Source organism: Phacochoerus africanus, chromosome 11, assembly GCF_016906955.1.
Source record: "Phacochoerus africanus isolate WHEZ1 chromosome 11, ROS_Pafr_v1, whole genome shotgun sequence".
Classification (NCBI taxonomy): domain Eukaryota; kingdom Metazoa; phylum Chordata; class Mammalia; order Artiodactyla; family Suidae; genus Phacochoerus; species Phacochoerus africanus.
Genome location: NC_062554.1, coordinates 60,915,745 through 60,922,202, shown reverse-complemented (window position 1 = coordinate 60,922,202; position 6,458 = coordinate 60,915,745). Strand labels below are relative to the sequence as shown.

General features: G+C 39.4%; 1 non-coding gene across 1 annotated transcript; it reads left to right on the top strand.

The window, feature by feature from the left end:
* The first annotated feature begins 2,954 nt into the window (after positions 1 to 2,954).
* LOC125112257 (small nucleolar RNA SNORA70) lies at positions 2,955 to 3,090 on the top strand. Its single transcript, XR_007131057.1, has one exon. It is a non-coding gene; the product is annotated as a small nucleolar RNA SNORA70 (small nucleolar RNA).
* The last annotated feature ends 3,368 nt before the right edge of the window (positions 3,091 to 6,458 follow it).

Sequence of the window (6,458 nt, the reverse complement as noted above, 5' to 3'; positions counted from 1 at the left end):
ATTACACACATTTGCATCTTATTAACTATTGAGAAGTAAAGCAGCTTTAATAGAATTGGATCTATTTCTACCAAAATTATCTTAGCCTAAGAAGGAAGGTCAGGATAAGATTAACCTGGATTGTGTTTTTAAATCCTGCTTAGGAATTCTAAGGTTTTATAGAATAAAAGTTTTATTTTGACAATGGTTTTTTTTTAGTCATTAAAAATAAAACAAAAAAAATGTTTCTTCTTAGGGCGACATCTGTGGCATATGGAAATACCTGAGCTAGGGGTCAGATCAGAGCTACTGGCCTACACCACAGCCATGGCAACACGAGATCTGAGCCACATCTGGGACCTAAGCTGCAGCTTGCAGCAATGCCAAATCCTGAGCGAGGCCAGGGATCAAACCCACATCCCCACAGACACCATGTCCTTAACCCTCTGAGCCACAATGGGAACTCCTTGAGAAATGTTAAAGGATTCCCACACTCTCCACCTCCAACTTCAAAACTTTAATGTATTTGTATTGTTATTTCTTATTCTTTCTTTCTTTCTTTCTTTCTTTCTTTCTTTCTTTCTTTCTTTCCTTCTTTCTTTCTTCTTTTTAGGGCCACACCTGCCACATCCACCTAGACCCAGACTAGGGGTCAAGTCAGAGCTGCAGCTGCCAGCCATGCCACAACTTGGGATCTGAGCCATGTCTGTGACCTACACCATGGCTCATGGCAACACCAGATCCTTAACCCACTGAGTGAGGCCAGGGATTGAATCCACATCCTCATGTATACTAGTCAGGATTGTAACCTGTTGAGCCACAATGGGAACTCCCTGTACTGTTATTTTTAACCCCCCTTCAAACATTGGTTATAAATTTGCATAGATTTTACTTCAGTATACTGTATGTTACAGATATTATTAAAACAGTATTGCCTGCTCAGGATGTATAGATTTTGTCTAAGATTAAGGTCTGAAAGACAACTTTGCCTAAGCCAATGTCCATTGACCACATTCTGCCTCAGTCACCCTCTCAGGAAAGGAACTGGACTCAGGTGTCCAAGTGTCCCTTCAACTGCAGGACATCAACTGGGTCAGCCCAGGGTAAAGGTTTGTCCCCTCCTGTCCCCTCCTGAGGACACCCTCAGGGGACACCCCACCCCACTCACTGCCACCAGCTCCTCTCAAATCTCTCAAATGACTTTTGTCCCTGATGGCAATGGTTGAGGTACACGACCCACCCCACACAACACCCAATACACTTACACTCACACCCACAGTACAACACACCCACACCCATACAATACACACACCACAACACACACACACAACACTCACACAATGCACACAACCCACTCACATACACAATACACACAACACACACCCACAATCCCCCCCCACACAGCCCCCCCCCACACTCACAACACACATACAACACACACACAACACACACACACAACTTCCCTACCCACCCAGGTTCCTGTTTCTCCCATTGTTTTAATCTAAAATCAGTTCTCACTGTTTTTTCCTTAGAAAGTTTCTAATGGCCCTTTGTAAAGAAACTTCTTGGCATTTAAAATTTGAAATCTAATTCTAAGTTATTTGCAAAAGAAAAACACTTTTAATCATCTTCCCAAAGTTTTTTTCCTTCATAGAAGCACAGTTCAAATTTGCTGAGTTGGAAAAAACATCCCAGGTTTGATCTGTGATTCACCTCTTAACCACTCAGTGGCTTTGCATCTCTCTCAGCACTGGAGCCTTCATCAGTGACAGGAAGAGCAACTGCTTCAGGTCAGGATCAGCCAGCATGGTTTCATGAGCCAAATCTACTCAAGCAAAGAAGGTTTTCTAAATTAAAACAGTTTGTCTTACACAAAAAAAATAATTAATTCAAAAAATATCAAGTACAATTCCACCAAAAAACTGTTAGAACTAATAAACAAATGCAGTAAAGTTGCAGAATACAAAATCAATTTGCAAAAACTTGTTACATTTCTATACACTAATAACAAGCAATCAGAATGAGAAATTAAGAAAACAATTGTATTTACAAAATTGCATCAAATAGTAAAGGACCCAGGATTAATTTAACCAAAGAGATGAGAGAACTACATGCAGAAAACTGTAGGACATTAATGAAAGAAACTGAAGGTGTTACAAAAGAATGGAAAAATATTCCATGCTTACGCTCATAGATTGGAATAATTAAAGTCAGAATGACCATACTTCCCAAAGCAATCTATAGATTCAGTGCAATCCCTATCGAAATTTGATTGGCACTTTTCATAGAAATAGAACAAACACTCCCAAAATTTATATGAAAACACTAAAGACTCCTGAATAGTCAAAGCAATCCTGAGAAAGAAGAACAAAATTGGATTCATCAAGCTTCCTGAATTCAAACTATATTACAAAGATGCATAGAAAAAAATGGTGTGGTACTGGCATAAATTCACACTTATAGATCAATGGAACAGTCTAGAAAGCCCAGAAATAAACCCATGCATATATGGTCAATTAATTTATGACAATGAGTCAAGTATATACAATATTAAAAGAATAGTTTCTTCAGTAAATGGTGTTGGGAAAACTGAACAGCCACATGCAAAAGAGTGAAACTGGATTCCTCTCTTATACTACATGCAAAACTAGCTCAAAATGACTTAAATGCTTGAATATAAGACATGAAACCATAAAACTTCTAGAAGAAAACATAGGTGGTAAGCTACTTGACATTGGTATTGGCCATAATTCCAAAAGCAAAGGTGACAAAAGCAAAAATAAGCAAAAATAAACAAAAATAAACAAAAGCGACTACAGAAGACTTCTGCACAGCAAAGGAAACCAACAAAATGAGAAGGCAGTCTATGGAGTGGAAGAAACTATTTACAAATCATATACCTTGTAAGGGGTTAATATAAAAAATATATAAAGAACTCATACAACTCAAACAATCCATTTAAAAAGTGGGCAAACTTGCAGCCAGTTAAGCCGACAGTGCTCTTTTCGCCATGGGGAGCCCGCTGTGCAATGGCGGCAAACAGCAGTCTCCTTGGTAGTGTATGCAGCCTGTTGCCTGCACAGGTTGCTCTAAAGGACCTTGGAGATGGCCCTTTCCAGTGGACATTCATGACACGCATGCTGTCCCACGTCCAGGCTCCAGATAGTTATGTGCGGTGCCTTTGGAAAGTCCCAGGGCATGGTGGCCAGGGTCCACATTGGCCAAGTCATAATGTCTATTCGCACCAAGCTGCAGAACAAAGAGCATGTGATTGAGGCACTACACAAGGCCAAGTTCAAATTCCCTGGCCGCCAGAAGATCCACATCTCTAAGAAGTGGAGATTTACTGAGTTCAACGCCGATGAATTTGAAAACATGGTGGCAGAAAAGCGGCTTATCCCAGATGGCTGTGGGGTCAAGTAAATCCCTAATCACAGCTCCCTGGATAAATGGCAGGTGCTGCATTCATGAGTGCTTTGGCAGTGTTGCCCCCTCCTTAACGCTCACCAATAAATCCTACTTTCCTGTCAAAAAAATAAAAATAAAAATAAATGAACAAATAAAAAGTGGGCAAAAGAACAGAATGGACTATTTATAAGTGCTCAACATCACTAACATCAGGGAAATGCAACTCAAAACCTCAATGAAATACCATCTCTCACCTGTCAGAATGGCCATCATTAAAAAGACAAGAGATGTTGACAAGGATGTGGAGAAAAGGGAACTATTGTGCACTGCTGGTGGGAATGTAAATTGGCACAGCCACTATGGAAAACAGTGTGGAGTTTCCTCAAAAAATTAAAAATAGAATTACCAGATTATCAAGCAATCCCACATCTGGGTATTTTATCCAAAGAAAATCAAAATTTCTAATTCAAAAACATATCTGCATCCCTAAGTTCACTGCAGCATGATTCAAGATATGGAAACAATCTAAGTGTCCATCAGTGGATGAATGGATAAAGAAGTTGTGAGATACGTACATATATATAATCACAATGATATTATATATAATACAGAATATTATTCAGCCATAAAAAGGAGGACATTTTGTCATTTGCAACAATACAGATGGATCTTGAAGTCTTTAAGTGAAACAAGTTAGCCAGAGAAGGGCAAATACTGTATGATCCCACTCATATGTGGAATCTTAAAAAAAAAAAAAAAAATCTCAGAGATGTGGAGAACACATTGCTGCTTGCCAAAGGTGGGGGGTGGGCAAAATGGGTGAAGAAGGTCAAAAGCTACAAGCTTTCAGTTATAAAATAAATAAGTCCCTGGGATGCGTGTACAGTATGGTGACTATAGTTAATAATACTGTATTGCGTGTATTTTAAAGTTGCTAAGAGAGTAAATCTTAAGAGTTCTCAACACACACAAAAAAAATTGCCTAACTTTGTGTGGTGACAGATGTTAACTAGACTTATTGAAGTGACCATTTTGCAATATACAAAAATATCAAATCATTGTTATACGTGTAAAACTAATCGAACCTTATATGTCAATTATATCTCAATTAAAAAGTAAGTAAAAATAGCAAATGCAGACAAGCAGAAGAGGGATTAGAAAATATGTACATGGAAAGGGCACAGCACATGGTAAGATGTAATAAATATCAGATATTCCTGTCCAGTTTAGTGGAGGGTTTGTTTGTTTTTTAGCGCCGCACCTGTGGCATATGGAAGTTCCGGGGCTAGGATTGAATTGGAGCTGTAGCTGAGGTCTACGCCACAGCCAGGGCAAAACAGGATCTGAACCACATCTTCGACCTACAACATATCTTGCAGCAATGCCATATCCTTAACCCACTGATTGAGGCCAGGAATGAACCTTCAAGCTCATGGACACTATGTCAGGTTCTTAACCTATGGATCCACAAGAGGAACTTATAGTGGAGTTCTTTAATGTCATTCCTTTGAAAGACAGAGTAAGCAGAGGAGTTGCAGTAGAAGCAGGGAAGAGTCTGCCTGGTGTGAAGGCAAGCCTGTATGAGCGAAGAATAAGAAGCCAGGGTATTGGGGCTACACACTGTGGTCAGTTGTCAGCAGAAGGCAAAATTCAATATGTGGGTGATAAGTGATTTTTCCCAGGATGAGTGGGAAGCCCCAGGCCTCGCCCAGGAGTAAAGGAGCCACATGCTTAGGCAGCAGCCAAATCCCTCGGAGAGGCATCCAGGTCATTGGGGCAGGGGGCTGGGGGGGCAGGGCATACATGAGATGGGCAGATGTCGGGCTGTAAGTGGCCAGGCCTGGCTGCTTTTGCCTCCTCCAGTTGTGATGTGGGGGGTGAGGAGGGCTTGCAGGGGCCAAGCTGAAGACCCTGCAGTGACCAGATCAAGATCAGAACCATCCCTCTAGCTCTCCTAAATAGTTAAGAAGAATTAACAACTCTTCTTTTGAAACTCTTCCAAAAAATTTCAGAGGAAGGAACACTCCCAAGCTCATTCTATGAAGCCACCATCATCCTGATACCAAAATCAGACAAAGATACCACAAGAAAAGAAAGTTACAGGGAAATATCATTGATGAACATAGATGCAAAAATGCTCAGTGAAATATTAGCAAATCGCATACAAATATATATTAAAAAGATCATACACCATGATCAAGTGGGATTTATCCCGGGGATGCAAGGATTCTTCGGTGTCCACAAAGCTATCAACGTGATATGCCACGTCGATAAAACTGAAAAATAAAAACCATGTGATCATCTCAATAGATGCAGAAAAAGCTTTTCACAAAATCCAACACCCATTTCTGATAAAAAAAAAAAACTCTCCAGAGAGCGAGCATAGAGGGGAACTACCTCAATATAATAAAAGCATTTGTGACAAACTCGCTAACATCATTCTCAATGGGGAAAAACTGAAAGTATTTCCACTAAGATCAGGAACAAGACAAGGATGTTCACTTTCAGCAATGTTATTCAACATAGTTTTGGACGTCCTAGTCATGGCAGTCAGAGAAGAAAAAGAAATAAAAGTTATCCAAATTGGAAAAGAGGAAGTAAAACTATCAATGTTTGCAGATGACATGATACTCTATCTAGAAAATCCTAAAGACACTACCACTGTTAGAGATCATCAATGAATTTGGTAAAGTTGCAGGATACAAAATCAACACACAGATTGCATTTCTATATACTAAAAACAAAAGAGCAGAAAGAGAAATTAGGGAAACCATACCATTTATCATCAAAAACATAAAATACCTAGGAATAAACCTACCTAAAGAGACAAAGACCTATACTCTGAAAACTACAACAAACACTGATGAAAGAAATCAAAGATGACACAAACAGATGGAAAGATATACAATGCTCTTGGATCTGCAGATTTAATGCAATCCCTATCAGATTACCAATGACATTCTTTATAGAACTAGAATAAAATATTTTAAAATTTGTATGGAAACACAAAAGACCTTGAATAGCCAAAACAATATTCGAAAGGAAAAAAACAACTAGATGAATCAGGCTCC